Here is a 23,525-nt window from a genome sequence, read left to right as displayed (position 1 = left end):
TGTGATCCACCCTGAGCACCACCAGGAGTGATTCCTGAGTGCAGAGCCAGGAGGAAGCCCTGAGCACTTGCCCCACCAAAATGACAAAACAAGGAGCAGCTGCAAATTAGGGAGCCTAGTTTGCTCTGCAGACAAGAAGCAAATGGTGGACAATTGTATGGAAGGTGCTGGGGGACCTCATTTCATCCCCACTGACATGACAGGATGGACCTGTTTTTCCCACATTCCATGCTGAAACATCGATCCTCTGAGACTCAGCTTCAACCACTTGCCAGTACTCCTGTTCCAGACCCAGGCTACAGAGTGGCATAACCCCAGGCCTGTAGGATGAGGACCCCTCAGTTACTACAGTAGTAAGCAATGGGACTGGGTGGATGAGTGCAGGGACCAGGGAGCACACTAGCAAGGACTTAGTTCATAAAGCCCCTCTCTCGGGTGGGGAGCACGGGGCTAAAGCCTCCTCCAGTGGATCCTCCAAGCCCCTCCAGACTCAAAGTGGGAGCACAGTAATGTGGGGGTGGTGAGTAGGGTTTGGAAGGGCTGAGACATGCATTGCACATCCTGGAGTAAGTCAGGGAGTCCAGAGTGATACCTCAGTGGGCTGGAGCTTGTGCTTTGCACATAGAAGTTGTGGGTTCCATCCCTAGTCCCCCAAGTCCCTATGCATAAACGGGGAGCCAGGAGGCCATCAATTCAGCCAGTACAGGGGTCATAAGCCAGAAGAAGTAACAGTGAGTGGCTGGAGACATTGTACAGTGGGAAGGGCTCTTGCCTTGCAAGCAGCTGACATGGCAGCCCATGTGGTCCCATGAGCCAACTGGGAGTGATCCCTGAGCACAGAGTCAGGAGTCGGAAGCCTTGGGCACAGCTGGGTGTTGCCCAGAAAACAAACATAACAACAAACAGAAGAAAAAAGAAAAGTGAAAAACTCATTTCTCCCCTTTACCCCCTCAATTAAAGCAGGCAAGTTGCAAGTCACTCTCTTTATTCACTCTCTGGGCATTTTCCGGGAGAGGGGGAGTATTCTGGGCAACAGTGCTCCCAGGGAGAGGGAAATGGGGGCACTAGTTGGAGGGGTGGAAGGTGCCTCATGGGTTCCATTGCATGTACCGGATGCGGCGCACTGACTGCACCTGGGGATGAGGGACCCCAAAGTCAGTGCTGTCCTTGTAGTCCCCTTCTCCAACAGGAACTGCTGCCTGTGGTAGCCAGGGTACTGGTAATGGACCCACCTGCAGGACCAGAGATGGAGGGTGAGGAAACACAGGAGAAATGGCAGAGAAAGGGGGGTCTGGCCATGCCACGCTTACAGGATGATGAGCCAGAGCTCTAACGCCTTTCCACCTCTGCTCAGGACCTCAAAAAAGGGGGCTAGGCCCGAGAGGGGGGATCATTTGATCATTCTAATTAGCACTAAAATTGGCTTTTGCCTCTCCTATTCCAACCCTCATTCTAGCTGCAAGACATCTCAGAGGCCCAGGAGCCCTGGGCCAATCCTGCACCCCCCACACCTGTGTTTTCCCGCCTTTCTACACCTGCACCTGTCCATACACCTGTCTTCACACCTGCTCTCACACCTAGCCTCACACCTGTCTAAAACACCTGTCTCACACATGTCCATTCTAAAAACAAGGTTCAGCCCTGTTTTCCTAACCTCGCCACACCTGCAGATAGTGGTGGACGCATGCGGCTATTGGGGTCTCTCTGTCTTTGAAGCCCAAGATGAAGTCTGTTTTCTCTGCTCCAAACACCGCCCCCACTTCTGGCCTACGAGGACCAGGCTGGCCAGCCCCAGGGGACACCTCTGTGCTGCCCCCATTTCTGAGCTCCAGCCCATCTGATTTGTAGAGTCCTCAGTCTTCCCTTCTCCTAGCACACATAAGGCCTACCTGCCAGGGACCCCAGCTCCTCCCTCCCACACACTGAGCCTCAGTTAGGATTCTGGCCTGGGCAGCTCTAGCAGAATCCATGAGGGAAGGAGAATGGGCGTGAAGAAACTCAGGAGCCTGTGGATGCACAACCTTGCATGTGCTTTGTAGCTTGAGAAATGACCTTCCCTGGGGCCTGAATAACTGGCTGATAACAGTTGATAAACTGGCTCTCTGGGGAACACAGAATCCTGGGTGTGATAGTTGCCAGCATCTATCCTGGGTCTCCACATTGCTTAGGGGTTCTGGGATCAAGCATGGGACATTAGAGTGTTGTATTGGCCTCACAGGATGGTGTAAAGTGCTACCCTGCTGTGGAGACACTGCCCAAGCACACACATACACACACACACACACACACACACACACACACACACACACACACAGCCTCAGACTTTTCTGTTTTTCTTCTTGGTTTTGGGGTGGCACCTAGCTTTGTTCAGGGCTTCCTCTTGGCTCAGTGCTCAGGGATCACACCTGGTGGGGCTTTTGGGGACCATAAGGGATGCTGGGAACTAAACTGTCAGCCACATGCAAAGCAAGCGCCCTCTCCACTGTACTATAGCTATTGTCAGGCTCCAGATTTTGCAAAAAGAAATTCCCCAGAGTGGATGGCCACAGGGAGGGAATGTGCCAAAGGCAGCTAACTGGTTCTGGGAAGCAAGGTCTCCCTGTGTTAGCAAAGTGCTCAAGTCAGCCTGGGTCAAAGTCCAGCATGACCCTCCCTGCCCTCACCTCGTCAGGGTGGTTGCACCCATTCCCACTCCACCTTGGCAACCCTGGTCTGTGCAGCTGAGCTGAAGGTCAAGTTCTCTCACCTCCAAAATGCTGGGATGGGATGGGTCTGAGAGTGGAAAGACATTTGCCTGGCACCCGGCAGACCCAGGTTCAATCTCCAACATCTCATGTTTCCTGAGCACTCCAAGTGTGGCCACCAAACCCAAAACAAATGAGCAATAAACAGCTGGGACTGTTGCCCCTCAGACAACTTTGACTCCCTCCAGGGGACTAAACCCTCACCTGGGAGGGGATTCTCACTCCCACACAGGCCCAGAGGGAAGCAAGGATCTGGAAGGCCTCTGGGCACAGGTGCAGAACTCAGGGCTCAGTGCTCAGTGTGCTGGTCCGGTCTGTACTCACGTCCCACCGAGCACCCACACCGACGACACCTTCTCCTGGAAGCCATGGGCGTGGAGACTGGGCACATCGTCGCTCAGCACCTCCATCTTCTTCCCCGTGAAGTTGGGGTTTTCATAGAGGATGATCTTGTGCTCTTGGTTATCCTGCTGATACGAGATAGAGGTGGGTGTGGGCGGAAGGCAAAGGGCAAGGTTGGCTGGTTCCTTAGCTCCTGCATCCGAATCCTCCCTCTAATGCTTAGCACCTGTTGGAGTCTTTCTTTGGGGAGGGGGCGGGACAGCACGCAGGGGTGCCCAGCGCTCACTCCTGGTGCTGTGCTCAGGGATCATTCCTGGTGTGGCTCAGGGGACCACAAGTGTTGCTGAGGTTGAACCCAGGTCGGTCTCATGCCAGGCAAGCAAGCAGACTGCCTTCTGGACTAACACTGACCCAAACACACGCTAGATATTTCCAAGGACCAAAAACAGTGCTTTGAGGGGTGCATTTGATTCAGTGATGTCACCTTGGTTTCCATGGCCTAAGTTTCCCTCCCCCCCTTTCTGGGGCCAAACTCTGTGGTGCTCAGGGGTTACTCCTAGCTCTTCGCTCAGAAATCCCTCCTGGCAGGCACAGGAGACCATATGGGATGCCAGCCATCAAACCAGGGCCCATACCAGGTCACCCTTGTGCAAGGCAAATATCCTAGTGCTGTGCTCTCTGGCCCCCCTCTCCCTTTTTAAAAATAAGCAGTAGGGGGATAGGATAGTACAACAGGAGGTCCACATATAGTACAGCAAAAATAGTAAAAAATAAATAAATAAATAAATAAATAAATAAATAGGATAACAGGTGGCCTTACACATGTTTGCCACAAGTTTGATCTCTGACATCCCATATGGTCCCCAGAGCACTACCAGCAGTGGTTCCTGAGCACAGAGCCAGGAGTAAGACCTGAGCACTGGGTGTGGTAAAATCAAAATAATAATCATTACAAAGTGAGTAGGTGCCATGATCGACACATGTACACATATATGTGAGTGCTTCTGATCAGTGCTTGCAGGATTTTGACTTTCTTTCATCTCCCATCTTTTACCATCCTGTTCTTGAGCCAGTTTTCCGAGTCATCTCCTCCCCATCTCCCTGAATACTGTAAGCATTTTGGCATAAGAGAAAATGAGATACAGAAAGGCAAAGATACTTGTTCAAGGACACACAGCTATAAATGTCAGAGACAGCAGAGGAACTCAGGTGTACTTAATGCTCAGCTCAGGGTTCTCTGATCTACTGGGTTTGGGGGACAGCTAGTTGGAACTGGAAGATTTGGGGGGGGGTGTACTGAGTATTGCTGGTTCTGATCCACTAGAGATTAACTAACTGCCTATTGTTGGTTCTAGAGCTCACAAGTTCAAGACTCAAGATCTGAGAGGTACTGAAAAGCTGTGAACAAGGCTCAGAGGCCAGAACTGTCTTCTCCTTCCTTTCTCCCTCCTTCACTCCTTCTTTTCTCCTCCCCCTTTCTCCCTCCTTCATCGCCCCTCCCCCATTTATCTCTTCCTCCTTCTCTCCCTTTTTCCCTTCTCCCAATGCCTAGCCTTGAACCCAGGGCCTCACAGATGTTAAGCAAGTGGGACTAAGTGGGACTGTCTCTAGCTCACTCAGAGATTTCTCTGTGTTGACCTCAGGGCAGGAAACCCATCCACACTGATAACCAAGTCCATAGCACCCCCTGCCTGGAGCCTTTCGCAGTTTTGTGGGTCGCTCTCAAGTTGAATATGTCCCAGGTAGCAATAGCCCCATTTTACAGAGAGGAAAACAGAGACTCAGGGAAGCAAGACGACTCTGCACAGGCAGGAAGGCCTGCCAACGGAAGGGCACAACAGAGTCAGGGTAGTTTCCTGGCTAGACCTGGTGGGGCAGGGACGGACTCACCATTTTGACAGGCCTCAGAGAGCTGAGGGAGTCGGTCCTCCGGCTGCTGGTCCAGGCATCCCAGCGTGGAAACTAGCCCTTCTCCAGCACAAAGTGCTCCCCCTTGCAGTTGGCTTGTTCATAGCCTACCCAGCTGCAGTGGAGAGGGAGAGAAGGAGTAGGGAGAGAGGGAGGGAGAGCACGGTGAGCAGAGAGAAGGGGAGGGAGGGCATGTGGACAGGGCGGGGGACAGGTTCAGTGCAGCCTCCTTGGTGGAAGGCTGAGCTACTAGCTGCCCCCATTCATCCACAGACTGAGAAAACACTCACTCAGACATTCACAAACTCACACTTCACACACACACATGCACACAACTGAACAGATTCATACTCAGTCATATGAACCCCTCGACTCTCTCTCTCTCTCTCTCTCTCTCTCTCTCTCTCTCTCTCTCTCACACACACACACACACACACACACACACACACACACACACACACCAGCAGCAGCAGCATCCAGGAAAGAGACACACACACACACACACACACTCACGGGCTGGCCTGCACCAGGATGGATCCCGCCTTCTCCACGCCTGTCTCCTTCAGGCTGGGGCAGGGCCCACTGAACTCCTGCGAGCGGCCCTGGAATTTCTCCTGTTCAAAGATGATGATCTGCAAAGGGCAGCAGGCTTCCCCCCCCCCCCCCGCCCCTGCAATCCTCCCCTCCCCCCGTCATAGTGGCGCGAGTGCAGAGAGTGCTTAGAATGCCTCAGGGAGGCTGGCAGGGTTCACCCACCCACAGCCCAGCCCTTGGTGAACCAGCAAGAGCCCGTGTTTCACCTCCACGAGCCTGTTTCCCCTTTTGTAAAGTGGAAACTAAAGACAGAACCCGGCTCCTCGGGATGTGAGGCCTGAGAGCAGGGGGTGCTGCGAGTTTCGCAGTGTTTGCTCTGGTGTGGGGGTCACAGCAGCAAAGGAGGCTCTGGCTGCACGTCCCGAGCCAGAGCCAGAGCCAGGTCCCAAAGAAGTAGGAAGCGGGCGCTGGAATGGGCATTCACGGCCCACCCCGGCCCATGGGGTCTCCCGAGATCAGAACTTCGCCATCTCTGCGGGCACCAGGATCTTGATCAATGAGGCTCTGTGGCAAGCACCCTGTGCCCAGAATCTGGCAGAATCATGTCCCCTGAACTTCCTGATCCCTTATCCGACGGTTCCTGCTTTGCAGCTCTCCAAGTCACAGGTCTACTTCTTGGTTTAATTGTTTCTCTTCTTGCAAACAAGTCCTCTACAGGCAGGACCGGGGGTCCCCTGCATCAGCTTCAGCATCCCAACCAGGGAGTCCCTCATGGGAAACCCAAGGGCCCATCCAGGCTGGGTCCAAGCCCAGGGCCTCCTGCAGCGGTGGCGAGTCAAGATTGGCAGCAGGTTGCAGGTGCCCCGTGCTTCTGCCAGGCAGTTAAGTCTGGAGGGAGATGACATGGTGAGGAACTGGGAACTGGGGCATCCTCACCCTGACCCTCACTGGCTGGCCCTTCCTTTGACTTTCCCACACCAAAAGAAAAAAAGTGAGGCTCAGAGAGGACACGCACAGGTTATGTGGCCAGAAAGAAGTTGGGAGTGACCTTCACCTCTCATCCACAAGGCCCTCATGAGCCCACACCAGATTTGGGGCACACCAAGGCCCTTGGGTTTGTGGGGAAGGCGTAGGCAGAAAACTCAAGTCTCCAAGACCGGAAGTTGTCACCAAGATTCCAGATCTGCAGGCTGTGGGCAGGATCCTGCGAGGGGGCTGTGGGGAAACTGAAGCTTAGGGTCTGACAGGGGCACCCCAGGAGGGGAGAGACCAACCAAGGAGCACAGGGATTGGACCCACCTTGGGGCTAAGAGGGTACCCCTTGCCTGTTGGATTCTGGTGGTTGGAGGCCATGGTTGAAGGCTCTGGAAGAAAACACAAGGCATCAGGGAGGTTGGGGTGCTGGGCCTTCTCTTTGAGCGTCTACTGTTTTTCATCTCTCAGTTTCAGGGTGTCTTAGAGCTGGGAGCTCAGCAAGGAGGGGCCTAAATTCACTTTTTTTGTATCCAGCTTAGCTCCATGGGGCAAGGAGGCTCATGTAAAGGTGGGGACATGACACGGCTTAAGGGGAGGGGTCCATGGGGATCTCTCCTCCTCAGATCCAGACATGTGGGCTTGTAGATTTTACACACAGCCTCCTGGTGAGAGGAAAACTGGAGCAAAGACAGCAGTGCTCACTGGCCTGCGGAGCTCCGGGGTCAGCCCTCTCCAAGTCCCCTGTTCCTGTGCACCCCTCACTGCTCCCCTGAGGCATCCCAACTACCAGGAATGTGCCGCCACCCAGGTTGCATCCCTCCTATGCCAGCCTCCACTCGTGCCATCTGCCCTGGGTATCACAGTACAGGAAGTCAAGCTGGGAGCTAGCTGGACCAGGCATGGGGATGGCAACTAGGGAGTTTCTGAGAAGTCGGAAAAGTCTAGTAAAAGATCCAGCTTTTCTCCCTTCCCAGCCATGGGTGAGGGACCTGCCTCCTCCCCCAGAGAAGACAGTCAGCACCCATTCAGGAGGCTCGGCTGGCCGTGACCCCCAGAAGGCAGAGGTTGGGAAGCGGCTTGGAAAGCTGACCTACTTTTCTCTCAAGAAAGCAACCCAGTGGGTCTCTTAGAAGCTAGGGTGTGGGTCCCCCTTCCTGGGCTGAGCCAGTGGCGACTCGGTCAGGAGCTGGTTCTGACACTAACCAGCATGTTCTCTCTGCCTCAGTTTCCTGTTCTGTCGGTTGGCACCAACACGAGCCCGAGGGATGTCTATGGGCCAGAGGTAACCAGTCAACTACCAGGGATTTGCACCATCAGCCCTTGGCAGCAGTTCTGGAATATTCCCAGCGCTGAAGGCCTGATGAGGGGGATTTCCACAGCTTCAAAGCCTTTGAACTCATGTGTGCTTGCAGCCCCCAGGAAGCCAGAGCTGGCCCCAGGCTGCCCCAGCGTATATACAACCAGGCATGGAAGAAGCTTTGTCCATCCCAAGAAGGCTGACCCACCTCCTCCTGGTTACTGGTCCTTCTAGATCATCTCGATTCCCCCCACCCTACCCCACCCTGGTGCCACCAGGAAGCTGCCGTCTGTTTAGTAAAACTCAAGAGCAATGCCCACATGCCCACTCGGTGCTCACAGGTAAGCACTGTGGGCACTGCTCACCTCCTTCATCTCTAAACTCCATCATGAAGGTCTCACCAGCTCTCTCCCCAGTTAACACCAAGGAAAACGGAGGTGTGGAACATTGATGCCGTTTGTCACCCACTATCGCTTGTCAGAAAGGTCTCAGAGGCAAGGAAAGGCAAAGCCAGGAAGAAAGGGAGACTCACCAGTGACACCAGCCTCGAGAGTGCCAGTGATGCCCCAAGGGTGGAGGGTGGCATTTATTCCTTCTCTGGGACCACTGAAGTGCCAAGTGGGGAGAGGGCCAGCCCCTGTGCAAATCAGGGGGAGAATGCGGGCACCTAGCTCAGCAAATGCTCCCAGACATTGCATCTCTGCATAATAATGGAATTAAGCGTCCACATTCAGCTAAGCCTGGAGGCTGCACTGGGACTTGCCCATTTTGCAAGCATCAGCTGTCTGGCTGCCAGGACCTGGGAATGTGGGGTTCACTGGGGGGCTTAACCAAGCTCTGGGGCAAACAGCAGACGGAGGCAAATCTTAGCAGCCCAGAAGAAAACCCAAGGGTCTGGCCCCGGGTCTGCCAACCAGCAGGCGGCCATTTAGTCTGCACACTTCCTTAGCTCGGCCATCCAGGGACCCACCTAGGCAGAAGCGGCCTCCAACCGGCCCTGCCAGTGCAGGACGCGCTAACAGCAGATACCAACCCTCAACTCACCTCACCTCTCGCTCCCCCGGGTACCACCTCAAACAGAAAGACTTCGGCCTGTCCTGCCCCCTGGTGGTCATAAAGGGAAACGCCTCTAGGAACCCCAATTAGTGCAGCAAATGTGAAGGAAGAGCCATTTGGAAACCAGCAGTGAATAAGAGTTCCTTTCTCTCCACATCCCCGCCAGCACTGCTATTGCCATTCTTTGTGATGTGTGCCAATCTCTGTGGTGTGAGGTGGCACCTCATAGTTGTTTTGATTTGCCTCTCCCTGATGATTAGTGATGCGGAGCATTCTTTCATGTGCCTTTTTGCCATTTCTATTTCTTCTTTGACAAAGTGTCTGTTGATTTCTTCTCCCCATTTTTTAATGGGATTAGATTTTTTTTTCTTGTAAAGTTCTGTCAGTGCCTTTATATTTTGAATATTAGACCCTTATCTGATGGGTATTGGGTGAATAGTTTCTCCCACTCAGTGGGTGGCTCTTGAATCCTGGGCACTATTTTCTTTGACGTGCAGAGCTTCTCAGCTTAATATAGTCCCATCTGTTTATCTCTGCTTCCACTTGTTTGGAGAGTGCTGTTTCCTCCTTAAAGATGCCTTTAGACTCAACATCCTGGAGTGTTTTACATACATGTTGTTTAATATACCTTATGGTTTCAGGTCTGATATCAAGGTCTTTAATCCATTTGGATTTTACCTTCGTACATGGTGTTAGCTGCGGGTCTGAGTTCGCTTTTTTGCAAGTGTCTAACCAGTTGTGCCAACCTCACTTGTTGAAGAGGCTTTCCTTGCTCCATTTAGGATTTCTTGCTCTTTTATCAAAAATTAAGTGATTGTATGTCTGGGGTGCATTTTCTGAGTACTCAGGCCTATTCCACTGATCTGAGGGTCTTTCTTTATTCCAATACCATGCTGTTTTAATAACTATTGCTTTGTAATACAGTTCAAAGTTGGGGAAAGTAATGCCTCGCATATTCCTTTTCCCAAGGATTGCTTTAGCTATTCCAGGGTGTTTATTGCTCCAAATGAATTACAGAAGTGTTTGATCCACTTCTTTGAGGAATGTCATGGGTATCTTTAGGGGGATCGTATTAAATCTGTACAATGCTTTGGGAAGTATTGCCATTTTAATGTTTTTATATTTTTTATTTTAAATAAAAAAATGGATTACATAGTTGACATAACTAATAATAATAGAAAGACCAAAAGCAACATATTTTTTTTAACAAAATAGAAAGTTGAAAGAAAAACTAAAGAGATGGAAGAGAATGGAAAGAATATTTTTGAAAACTATTGGCTCACAATGAATTCATTGAATCACCAGAAGAAACTTTAGTAAGCTCTTCTTTTTTTTTTAAAAAAAAGGAGAAGTTAAAAAAATAAAGCACTAACAGTGTGAGAATGGCAAGTATTTTTGTTTGTATAGGCCCAGCAAAATATAGGTAAAATGGAAAAAAATCTTGTCCTAAATACAAAGAGACCTTATCCCTGAAGTTCCCTGGCATAAAACCGACTCTGGGCTCCAGGCATCCTAGGTTGGCCAACCCCTGATTCATTCTCTGTGGTCACAGCGAACATTTTTTCACATATTAGCTGTTGTGGTTGTCCGGTTTATGTAGTTAAAGAATCTGGTTTCTGTGCGAAGATTCTGGTTTCTGTGTTTCATCAAAGTCAGGATGTGGAGCATCCTCCAGTTTCACCTCAGGATCAGATGCGAAGTGTCCACCCTGCAAGCAAGTTGCTGCTGTTGATGAATCATCTGGGTGTCAAGGGAACACTCCTTGGAGGAAAGTCAATGCCAGGGTAGCAGCAGGGTCTCCCCTGGTAGAGGTTTGCCTCTTGGTGATGTTGTAGACTATTGTGATTGTTTCTGTAGATGGTCAATGGTTCAGGGGTATATGGGCAATGCCCATTCTTCAGAGGTCTGAGCCAAGTCATTATGCCAGTGTTCGGGATATAAGGCCTAACTGCATTACAAAATTTGTGTTCCTATCTCTGTTATGTAATAACTTGTTTGCATATGTAACATTTTCCCTTTTTTTGATTTTTTGGGCCACACCCGGTGGAGCTCAGGGGTTACTCCTGGCTATCTGCTCAGAAATAGCTCCTGGCAGGCACAGGGGACAATATGGGACGCCAGGATTCGAAACAACAACTTAGGTCTTAGGTCAGCTGCTTGCAAGGCAAACGTCGCTGTGCTCTCTCTCCGGCCCCAGTATTTTCCCATTTCAATGTGCCTATGCAAAAGTCGAAGAATGCCACATTGTATTGTTGGTGCCTCTGGGAAGCTGAGGGAACAAGTCCAACAATCCCCTTCACTTGGTTCTAACATGAAATCTAAAGCGAAAGACTCTTCTACCATAATTCCTTGTTAAACAGATCAGAAAGAAAGAAAAACAAAAGACAGTGGGCACAATTTTACTGTATAAGGGGATATTCAATACGAGTTATAATGGTTAAGGGAATACACTTAGGATATTCATAAATGCATGTTCCCTTTGCCATTAAAAATAATCGGGAGGAGAGTGCTGAATCCCGGACCCTACTTTGGTCTGTGATTTGGCTTTCTGGAGTCTATAAAACGACCCCTAACAGTAACATGTCGGAAAATGCCTTTGATTAGGAACGATTCATAACGTAGTATGGTAGCAACCACAGTTACACAGTGAAGAAAGATGGAAGAGAGGCGGGCGCTGAGAGTAGATAAGTAGGAACAGATTTCTGATTTCCTTTCATCCTGAGAGTCTATTTTTCCACCTTAGTAGCTGGTTGACAGCTAGCTTGGTTAGGGATAATAATGTGCTTCATGGGGAGCCAAGAACTGGGGGTAAAAAAACGGTTAAATGGGGGGGGGAATGGGCATTGGGTGTGAGGTAGTAAAGGACTACAAACGAGATTTTGGGTGGTGAGTCAAGGGGGGAAGGAAAGTATACAACATAGACATTCTGTATATGACAAACAGATAAATTCACTGGTATCCAAATAATTACCTGTATTTTATAGCACCCCCATGCGGTTTCAGAATGGACAGGGGTACTAAGGAAAGGTGCCTATGACTTCCTGAAGCCAGCACCTCTTGTGCTCTTGGGTTGCCATTCCACAAGCTGGCAAACACTCCCTTCAAGAGCTGGAAGCCCGGAAGCTCACCACCCCCACCCAAACCCTTCCTCCTGAGCTGGGTGGGAAAGAGGAGAGTCTGGAGACCCCTTTAAACTCCTCTTCTGGACCCACCTCACTGGCCCCCTTCAGGTGTGGCCCAGAGGTAGCCCTGGGGTTCTGGAGGGAGGTGGTGGAAGGGAGCTGGGGTGACTGAAGCCCCATACCCCTCCTAGGCCTGATTAAAAAAAGACTTTGGCATGGCAGAGGCCTGCCATCCCCCATGCTGGCAAACACTTCTGGGTCCCAGGAAGGAAAGAGAAACTTCAAGAGCTGGAAGCGCAGAAGCTCACCACCCCCACCCAAACTCTTCCTCCTGAGCTGGGTGGGAAAGGGGAGAGTCTGGAGACCCCTTTAAACTCCTCTTCAGGACCCACCTCACTGGGCCCCTGGGTGTGTGGTCCAGGGGTAGCCCCATTTTAATAGTGTTAATCCTGCTAATCCATGAGCAGGGTATGTGTTTCCATTTCTGCGTGTCTTTTATTTCTCGGAGCAGGGCTTTATAGTTGTATAGGTCCTTCACATCTTTAGTCAAGTTGACTCCAAGATAATTGAGTTTGTGTGGCACTAACATGAATGGAGTTGTTTCTTTCTTTTTTTTTTTTTTTTTTTTGGTTTTTGGGACACACCTGGCAGTGCTCAGGAGTTACTCCTGGCTATCTGCTCAGAAATAGCTCCTGGCAGGCACAGGGGACCATATGGGCCACCAGGATTCGAACCAACCACCTTAGGTCCTGAATTGGCTGCTTGGAAGGCAAATGCCACTGTCCTATCATCCCGCCCCGAGGGGTTTTTTTTCTTAATGTCTATTTCCTCCCTATCATTATTGGTATATAAAATGGCATTGATTTTTGTGTGTTAATTGTGTAGCCTGCCAAAATGGGCCTATTTTCTTTCACTGATGGCTATTGTCTGGTTCATCATATAAATCCTATTGTTTTTGATGAATAATGTGATCCATTAATCATGTAATAATCTGATTTATCTTATATATTCATCATTTACATTCATTCCTCCATCTTTCCCCCAAGTAGATAAAATAGCAACTAATACTTACATCAAACTGTATGTTTATCAATGACATAAGGAACTTCTGAGTTAGGGAGCAATCCAACATTTATTTCAAGTCTAATTTTATGAATTAATGGTTAAATTATAATTATGGGTAGGCTAGGCATAGAGAAGTTGAACAGAAATCAGGTTAAGTATTCTGTAAAAATAAAATGTCTACATTCATTTACAAAAATGTATTTACAATAATTTGTACTACTATATTTAAGTTATTTTAATCAATTGTGTGCTATAAAACTCTGTGAACACACACACATTTTTCTCTGCTTACCTACAAGAGCAGGTTTTTAAACACTCTATAATACAGAACTGATATATCAGAACTACTGCTGTTTTTGCAACGGCTATGTGAGCTGTTAAGGAACAGCATATAACATAATCACAAATGGAGTTAAGGGATGAAGGCAAAGAAAGGCTCTCTCTCAATCTCTCTCTCTCTCTCTCTCTCTCTCTCTCTCTCTCTCTCTCTCTCTCTCTCTCTCTCTCTCTTTCTCTGTTTATTTTGGGAGCCACACATAGTGATGCTCAGGGATTGCTCCTGGCTTGGGAAGGCCATACAGGATGCCAGGAGATTGAACCGTGGTCTGACTTAGATCAGCCGTGTACAAGGCAAATGCCCTACCGCTGTGCCACTGCTCTGGCCCCTCTCTTTTCTTGGGGGGTTTGTTTACTTAAGTTTAGGTTTCTGTAGTTCTTGGGGTTTTTGGGGGTTTTTTTGCTTCTTGGAGGGATTTTTTGTTGTTTTTGTTTTTGTTCTTTTTTTCTTTGTTTTCTTAGGAACAAGCTTTCAGAAAGTCTAGAAAAATGACATCAAGTTCCCACAAGAAAAACATCCCTGGGATGTTTTTGAGTCCCTGGGCAGTACCTTGTTACAGAGCGCTGACAGTAGATATTAGTGTCTTTGAAGAAAAAAGCACATTTTATTATTTTTGGGGGGTTCACAACCAGCAAAATTCAGGAGTTCCTCCTGGCTCTACGCTCAGAAATCGCTCCTGGCAGGCTCGGGGACCATATGGGATGCCGGGATTCAAACCACCGACCTTCTGCATGCAAGATGTCCTCCATGCCATCTCTCTGGCCCTCTCTGGTAGAGAGCAAGGCCGCTGTGGTTTATAAGTCTCTGGGTACTCAATCACGGCAGGAATTGGCCCCACGTGCATTGGGTGGGGACATCTTCCCGGGTGTGGGTCCTGAGGAGGTTATAGACCTTGGATGTAGGCAGGCTCAGCAGAGAGAAGGTAGACAGCAAGGCCGCTGTGGTTTATAAGTCTCTGGGTACTCAATCACGGCAGGAATTGGCCCCACGTGCTTTGAGTGGGGACATATTCCCGGTGTGGGTCCTGAGGAGGTTATAGTCCTTGAATGTAGGCAGGCTCAGCAGAGAGAAGGTAGACAGCAAGGCCGCTCTTGGCTTATAAGTCTCTGGGTACCCAATCACGACAGGAATTGGCCCCACATGCGTTGGGTGGGGACATCTTCCCGGTGTGGGTCCTGAGGAGGTTATAGACCTTGGATGTAGGCAGGCTCAGCAGAGAGAAGGTTGACAGCAAGGCCGCTGTGGTTTATAAGTCTCTGGGTACCCAATCAGGGCAGATATTAGCCCCACGTACGTTGGGTGGGGACATCTTCCCAGTGTGGGTCCTGAGGAGGTTATAGACCATGGATGTACGCAGGCTCAGCAGAGAGAAGGTAGACAGCAAGGCCGCTGTGGTTTATATGTCTCTGGGTACCCAATCAGGGCAGATATTGGCCCCACGTGCGTTGGGTGGGGACATCTTCCCAGTGTGGGTCCTGAGGAGGTTATAGACCTTGGATGTAGACAGGCCCAGCAGAGAGAAGGTAGACAGCAAGGCCTCTGTGGTTTATATGTCTCTGGGTACCCAATCAGGGCAGATATTGGCCCCATGTGCGTTGGGTGGGGACATCTTACCAGGTGTGGGTCCTGAGGAGGTTATAGTTTTTGGATGTAAGCAGGCTCAGCAGAGAGAAGGTAGACAGCAAGGCCGCTGTGATTTATATGTCCTGGGTACCCAATCACAGCAGGAATTGGTGCCACGTGTGTTTGCTGGGGACATCTTCCTGGGTGTGGGTCCTGAGGAAGTTACAGTCCTTGAATGTAGGCAGGCTCAGCAGAGAGAAAGTAGACAGACAGCAAGGCCGCTGTGGTATATATGTCTCTGGGTACCCAATCAGGGCAGGAATTGTCCCCACGTGCATTGGGTAGGGACATCTTCCCGGGTGTGGGTCCTGAGGAGGTTATAGTCCTTGAATGTAGGCAGGCTCAGCAGAGAGAAGCCATTTAGTGTATTTTCATGTAGTATGCAGAATAGCAAGAAGAAATCTTTCCTTATGGCTTAAGGATGAAAGCACTTTGGCTACTCCCCCCACAACCTTTTCCCCTGCCTCCCTTGCCTCTCCCAATCCAAAACTGGTGGCAGTGACAGAGAGAGGCTTGCATAGTCCCTGCTTCCAGCGGTGGCACAGCACATCCAGGGTCCCCAGGCAGTGCCAACAGCCATTTTTTCAGGAGCCCCTATTACTAGGCCTGGGGGGGGTGGGACAAGAGGCGATTGGGCAAAGAGAGAGAGCCCTTGAGAGAGTTTCAGGGGGGTGAAGGTTGCATTTGAGAATTAGGGAAGGGAGGTAGGAGATGGGTGCAATCACCTGCACCGTTAGTCTCAAGGGGAGACCTTAGGCCCCAGGTAGGGCTCCCCTTCGCACCAGAAGTCCTCAGCCTGTCGCATCTCCAAGAGCCACACCTCTCAGGACAGAACACAGTCTTCAGAGACTAAGCCCTTGGTGTTGGTGGTGTTGGTATTAGTGTTGAACTCCTGGGGCCAGATGGCTTCCAGCATTCAGTAGTACTGATAGTCTCGGCCTTCATCGGGGTCATAGGTCGGAGCCAGGATGTCCAGGAAGGCGGCGGGCCCATCCACGGCATTGATCTGGTGCAGGTTGTCCTGCTGCAGGTTGAGCACGCAGGGCCCGCTGGCTCACAAGGCTTCTCGCTGCTGGGGCTGCAGGAATGGAAGTGTTGCTCGGGCAGTGGGGCCCAGGCTCTCCTGGGCCTGAGCCTCTGCTCCTTCATGGGGTGGTGGTGGTTGTCGTGATCATCTTCTAGCACACCCAGACAGCTGATGCGCCCGGGGGATGCCACCCTGACATTGACTCGGTGGTGGGGACACTGGCTCCCTGGAAAGAGAAAGGGTTCTTCAGGAAAGCCTCAGCGCAACAGCCGCAAAGCCTCCTCCTTCTACAAAGCATTCCCTGCCAAGATGTATATTTTAACATACTATTCAGAGGATGACAAACAGCAGCAAAAATTTCTTAAGAATCGCAGAAATCTCACGCGAAGAGACTCAGGACCAGATAGAGGTGGCAAGGTGGGCTCCTACAGATACAGACATGTTGGCATTAAGTGAAACATCTATCACTTGCAGTAAGAAAAGGCAGCTTAACATAGAGGGGAGATACTGGTGATTGCAGCAAGACTTCCCCTGCCAGATTCATCCTGCCTGGCTTTGGTGAAACCTGCGGTTCCCCTCACATCGCACGCCTTGACACCACCTGGCCCCTGGCCTGTCTGCTCTAACCAGACATCCTTCCCATGCTACGTAGGCAGGTGCCTGCTATCTCGTGGCCATGAACACGCAGAGAAGCCCGCACAGGAGCATGGAACACGCCATGGGTGACGTCAATTCAGAAAAGCTCTCCGGAACCCATATCATGGCCGTGCCCTGGGTGGCTGGTGCCCGCCTCGGCGACCCAGGGTGCAAGGATCTTTCTCCCCAGGGCACACACAGGTGGTTGAGAAAGTCCCTGCTAGACGCTTCAGGGAGAGGGAACACTCAGGGGCATGTAGAGGTGTCATGCAACTTGGGTGCTGCAACCCAGTGTCAAAGGCTTGTTCCCAGAGAGCTGGCCCTGGGTGTGGAGAGCTGGTTTGGACCAGGATCGAGGCAATGACTAGGGTGACAGTACAGTGGTGTGATGCCACCAGGTACAGGGTTCACGGGGAGCCTCTGGTGCCCACTGGCAGCTTATTCTCAGCACCCTGGAAGAGGGTCAGGATCTGGGGAGAGGGGCAGGTGCGGGGAGACAGGCTTCTCTCAGAGCAAAGCCAAGCAGAGGACAAGTCCTGAGCATCCCACAAGTATGAGGAGACAAGTGTTTCCAGCTAGGGCAAAGCACGGGATTGTGGGCTTGGGATCGGCCAAGCCATGACGAGCCAGGGAACAGAGCAAAGCCTTTACCTGGTCCTGCCGCTGTGGTGGCAAGGGCCGTGGAGATGGGCTCTGGCTGCGGTCTCCTAAGAACATCAAACACAGTGATTGTCCAAGAGGGACTGGGCACGTTTTTGTGCACCCAACCAACAAGTCCGTTCTCTTTTCCAACCCTGCCCCAACCCTTTGGTCCCTCTTCAGTGTCCGCCGCAAGCACAGAGCATCAGAGCCGCCGAGATGGCATTTCTCCCCGTGGAGGATGGCGCACACAGGCCTGTTGTATGGTTCCCAACGCTTTAATGGAGGCAAGGAATTAATATGCTGCACTCTGCCTCCACGAACGTTCCTGGCCCCCGATGGCAAACCTCTTTCAAACATTAATGCCCAGGGACTGTCACTGCTTTCAGCATAAGGAGCTCTAAAGGAGGCCCACCCACGGCCTAGGCCATGCATGGCCGAGCCTTTGAGGGAACCCCGACTGAATGCTGGGGCGCAGTGCCCGCGACAACCACATCTGAGCTGGCTTTCACCAGCGGCTTGCCTCATGGCAGACCGTGGAAGGCCTGGAAAGTGCCAGGTGGCTGCCAGAAACCCCTCTGCCTGGACCTGACGCAGGACTGCACCACGTTGCCTGGGCTGCTGGGGCTGCCTCCCTGGAGCAATCCCCAGGGGGGAGACTGTGCTCAGCATGGGGCCTGTGCCTCAAGAGACCAGAAGTTCCATTGCTCTGGCTGGAATCTGGGTGTGGCTCAAGGAGGCCTCTCACTGTGCGACATGCGCTCCCACAGAGGGACACTTTGTGCCCTTCACGACTCCCGCCCTGTCCCTCTCTACGATTTACTGCAGCTGAGCAGCTGCCAAGGTGTTCCTCTCTTCATCAATGCACAGCATCAGACATCTCCTCCTGAAGAACACCAGACTTTTCCTCAGTCTGTGACCAATGGAAGAGGTGCTAAGAAAGCTGGCTCCAGAGATCAACTTACCCAACGGCCTTTCCAGAGCCGGGAGTGTCTCCACGGACCTGGCATCAAGGGTTGGGCTGCCAGCAGCTGGGATTGCCGGCCTTCGTGATGATCGTCCCTGCTCGATCAGATCCTGCAGATAGAAAGACATGTTGACATTTGGTAAGTCACCTGTATCTTGCAGTGGGCCAAAGTAGTCTATGCTCGAGGGCAGACACTGCTGCCTGCAGCCATTCGAGAATTGGGCAGAGTCTGGCTTTGGTGTCCAGATACAAGCTGTCTAATGGTTCCTTTTACGATGGGGAAGTGGGGGGATCCATAGGCGGGGAGGACAGGCCACAGTCCGGGCAGCAAGAATTCCCATGCCAGCATCATCCTGCCTGGCTCTGGTGAAACGTGCAGTTACCCTCACATTGCAGGCCTTGACACCGCCTGGCCCCTGGCTTGTCTGCTCTAACCAGACATCCTTCCCATGCTACGTAGGCAGGTGCCTCCTATCTCGTGGCCATGATCTCGCAGAGAAGCCCGCACAGGAGCATGAAACACGCCATGGGTGACGTCAATTCAGAAAAGCTCTCCAAAACCCATGTCTTGGCCGTGCCCTGGGTGGGTAGTGCCCAACTCGGCGACCAATGGTGCAAGGATCTTTCTCCCCAGGACTCACACAGTTGATTGAGTAAGTACCTGCTGGTCTCCCCAGGGAGAAGGAACACCCAGGGGCATGGAGAGGCGTTGTGCGCCTTGGGTGCTGCAACCCAGTGTCAAAGGCTTGTTCCCAGAGAGCTGTGCCCGGGTGTGGAGAGCTGGTTTGGACCAGGATCGAGGCAATGACTAGGGTGACAGCACAGTGGTGTGATGCCACTAGGCACAGGGTTCACGGGGAGCCTCTGGTGCCCACAGGCATCTTCTTCTTGGGACCCTGGAAGAGGGTCAGGATCTGGGGGGAGGGGCAGGTGCAGGGAGACAGGCTTCTCTCAGGCAAAGCCAAGCAGAGGACAAGTATGAGGAGACAAGTGTTTCCCGTGAGGGCAAAGCACGGGATTGTGGGCTTGGGATCGGCCAAGCCATGACGAGCCAGGAAACAGAGCAAAGCCTTTACCTGGTCCTGCAGCCGAGGTGGCACGTACCATGGAGAAGATGGTCTCCGCAAGTGCTCTGCTAAGAACATCAAACACAGCGACTGTCCAAGAGGGACTGGGCACACTTTTATGCACCCAGCCACCCAGTCCATTCTCCTTTCCAACTCTGCCCTCACCCTTTGGTCCCTCTTCAGTGCCCACCACAGGCACAGAGCATCGGAGCCACCGAGATGGCATTTCTCCCCGTGGGGGATGGCGCACACAGGCCTGTGTGTCTGGTTCCCGACCCGTTTCTGGAGGCAGGGAATTGGGTTCAGAAACGCGCTGTGCTCTGCCTCCACGAACGTTCCTGGCCCCCGATGGCAAACTTCTTTCAAACACCCAGGCCCAGGGACTGTCACTGCTTTCGGCTTAAGGAGCTCTAAAGGAGCCCCACCCGAGGCCCTGGCCATGCATGGCCGAGCCTTTGAGGGAACGCTGACTGAGTGCTGGTGTGCAGGGCCCACGACAACCACCTCTGAGCTGCCTATCACCAGCGGCTTGACTCAAGGCTGACCCTGGAAAGTTGGAAAGTGCCAGGTGGCTGCCAGAAACCCCTCTGCCTGGCCCTGACACAGGACTGCACCACGTTTCCTGGGGCTTCTGGGGCTGCCTCCCTGGAGCACTCCCCAGGGGGAAGACTGTGCTCAGCATGGGGCCTGTGCCTCCAGAGACCAGAAGCTCCATTGCTCTGGCCGAAATCTGGGTGCTGCCCAAGGAGGCCTCTCACTGTGCGAGATGTGCTCCCACAGAAGGACACTTTGTGTCCTTCACGACACCCATCCTTTCTCTCTCTACGGTTCACTACAGCTGAGCGGCTGCCAAATTTTTCCTCTCTTCATCAATGCACAGCATCAGACATAACGTCGCCGGCACACGATAAACACCTGACTCATCCTCAGTCCTTGACCAATAGAACAGTTGCTAGGAAAGCTGGCTCCAGAGATCAACTTACCCAATGGCCACTGCAGAATTGGGAGCCAGTCTGGTGGCGAGGATGACCTTTTCTTTGGCTTGGCAATGGCAGGTTTAGGGGTTCGCGGCCTTCGAGAGGAGCATCCCGGTGCGACGGGATCCTGCAGATAGAAAGGCATGTTGGCGTATGGTGAGCTGCCTGTTGCTTGCAGTGGGCCAAAGCAGTCTATGCTCGAGGGCAGACATTGCTGCCTGCAGCCATTCGAGAATTGGGCAAAGAGTCTGGCTTTGGTGTCCAGACACAAGCTGTCTAATGGTTCCTTTTACGATGGGGGGTGGGGGGATCCATAGGCGGGGAGGACAGGCCACTGTCCGGGCAGCAAGACTTCCCATGCCAGCATCATCCTGCCTGGCTCTGGTGAAATGTGCAGTTACCCTCACATTGCATGTCTTGACACCGCCTGGTCCCTGGCTTGTCTGCTCTAACCAGACATCCTTCCCATGCTTCGTAGGTAGGTGCGTCCTATCTCGTGGCCATGAACTCACAGAGAAGCCCGCACAGGAACATGGAACACGCCATGGGTGACGTTAATTCAGAAAAGCTCTCTGGAACCCATGTTTTGGCCGTGCTTTGGCTGGGTAGTGCCAGCCTCGGCGACCCAGGTTGCAAGGATCTTTCTGCCCAGGACTCACACAGTTGGTTGAGTAAGTCAATGCTGGTCACCCCAAGGAGAGGGAACACCCAGGGGCATGTAGAGGTGTGATGCACCTTAGGTGCTGCAACCCAGTATCAAAGGCTTGTTCCCAGAGAGCTGTGCCCGGGTGTGGAGAGCTGGTTTGGACCAGGATCGAGGCAATGACTAGGGTGACAGTACAATGGTGTGATGCCACCAGGCACAGGGTTCACAGGGAGCCTCTGGTGCCCACTGGCAGCTTCCTCTCGGGACCCTGCAAGAGGGTCAGTATCTGGGGTTAGGGGCACGTGCGGGAAGACAGGCTTCTCTAAGAGCAAAGCCAAGCAGAGGACAAGTCCTTAGCATCCCACAACAAGTATGAGGACACAAGTGGTTCCAGCTAGGGCAAAGCACGGGATTGTGGGCTTGGGATCGGCCAAGCCATGACGAGCCAGGGAACAGAACAAAGCCTTTACCTGGTCCTGCAGCTGTGGTGTCACGGGCCGTGGAGACGGGCTCTGGCTGCAGTCTCCTAAGAAGATCAAACACAGTGATTGTCCAAGAGAGACTGGGCACGCTTTTGTGCACCTAAACACCCAGTCCCTTCCCTTTTCCAACCCCGCCCCCTCCCTTTGTTCCCTTTCAGTGCCCGCCATAGACACAGAGCATCAGAGCCGCCGAGATGGCATTTCTCCCCGTGGAGGATGGTGCTCACAGGCCTGTGTGTCTGGTTCCCAACCCTTTTCTGGAGGCAGGGAATTAACATGCTGTGCTCTGCCTCCACGAATGTTCCTGGCCCCCGAGGGCAAACTTCTTTCAAAAACTGATGCCCAGGGACTGTCACTGCTTTTGGCTTAAGGAGCTCTAAAAGTGCCCCACCGGATGCCCTGGCCATGCACAGCCAAGCCTTTGAGGGAACCCCGACTAAATGCTGGGGCGCAGTACCCAAGACAACCACCTCTGAGCTGCCTTTCACCAGCGGCTTGACTCAAGGCTGACCCTGGAAGGCCTGGGAAGTGCCAGGTGGCTGCCAGAAACCCCTCTGCCTGGCCCTGACACAGGACTGCACCACGTTGCCTGGGGCTGCTGGGGCTGCCTCCCTGGAGCGCTCCCCAGGGGGAAGACTGTGCTCAGCATGGGGCCTGTGCCTCAAGAGACCAGAAGTCCATTGCTCTGGCTGGGATCTGGGTGTGGCTCAAGTAGGCCTCTCACTGAGCGACATGCACTCCCAGACACTTTGTGCCCTTCACGACACCTGTCCTTTCCCTCTCTATGGTTTACTGCAGCTGAGCAGCTGCCAAGGTGTTCCTCTCTTCATCAACGCACAGCATCAGACATCTCCTCGAGAAGAACACCTGACTCTTCCTCAGTCTGTGACCAACGGAAGAGGTGCTAAGAAAGCTGGCTCCAGAGATCAACTTACCCAACGGCCTTTCCAGAGCCAGGAGTGTCTCCACGGACCCGGCATCAAGGGTTGGGCTGCCAGCAGCTGGGATCTCCTGCCTGGGTGATGATCGTCCCTGCTCGATCGGATTCTGCAGATAGAAAGACATGTTGGCATTTGGTAAGTCGCCTGTATCTTGCAGTGGGCCAAAGTAGTCTATGCTCGAGGGCAGACACTGCTGCCTGGAGCCATTCGAGAATTAGGCAAAGAGTCTGGCTTTGGTGTCCAGACACAAGCTGTCTAATGGTTCCTTTTACGATGGGGGAGTGGGGGGATCCATAGGCGGGGAGGACAGGCCACAGTCCGGGCAGCAAGAATTCCCATGCCAGCATCATCCTGCCTGGCTCTGGTGAAACGTGCAGTTACCCTCACATTGCAGGCCTTGACACCGCCTGGCCCCTGGCTTGCCTGCTCTAACCAGACATCCTTCCCATGCTACGTAGGCAGGTGCCTCCTATCTCGTGGCCATAAACTCCTAGAGAAGCCAGCACAGGAGCATGAAACACGCCATGGGTGATGTCAATTCAGAAAAGTTCTCCAAAACCCATGTCTTGGCCGTGCCCTGGGTGGGTAGTGCCCAACTCGGCGACCAATGGTGCAAGGATCTTTCTCCCCAGGACTCACACAGTTGATTGAGTAAGTACCTGCTGGTCTCCCCAGGGAGAAGGAACACCCAGGGGCATGGAGAGGCGTTGTGCGCCTTGGGTGCTGCAACCCAGTGTCAAAGGCTTGTTCCCAGAGAGCTGTGCCCGGGTGTGGAGAGCTGGTTTGGACCAGGATCGAGGCAATGACTAGGGTGACAGCACAGTGGTGTGATGCCACTAGGCACAGGGTTCACGGGGAGCCTCTGGTGCCCACAGGCATCTTCTTCTTGGGACCCTGGAAGAGGGTCAGGATCTGGGGGGAGGAGCAGGTGCAGGTAGACAGGCTTCTCTCAGGCAAAGCCAAGCAGAGGACAAGTATGAGGAGACAAGTGTTTCCCGTGAGGGCAAAGCATGGGGTTGTGGGCTTGGGATCGGTCAAGCCATGACGAGCCAGGGAACAGAGCAAAGTCTTTACCTGGTCCTGCAGCTGTGGTGTCACGGGCCGTGGAGACAGGCTCTGGCTGCAGTCTCCTAAGAAGAT

General features: G+C 52.5%; 1 pseudogene; it reads right to left on the bottom strand.

Annotated features, from left to right (window-relative positions):
• Positions 1-1,064: 1,064 nt before the first annotated feature.
• Positions 1,065-6,881, bottom strand: LOC126030658 (beta-crystallin B2-like; annotated as a pseudogene).
• Positions 6,882-23,525: the final 16,644 nt, after the last annotated feature.

Source organism: Suncus etruscus, chromosome 15, assembly GCF_024139225.1.
Source record: "Suncus etruscus isolate mSunEtr1 chromosome 15, mSunEtr1.pri.cur, whole genome shotgun sequence".
NCBI classification, from domain to species: Eukaryota; Metazoa; Chordata; class Mammalia; order Eulipotyphla; family Soricidae; genus Suncus; species Suncus etruscus.
The sequence above is the reverse complement of the archived record's forward strand: the minus strand, read 5'-3'. Positions and strand labels throughout refer to the sequence as shown.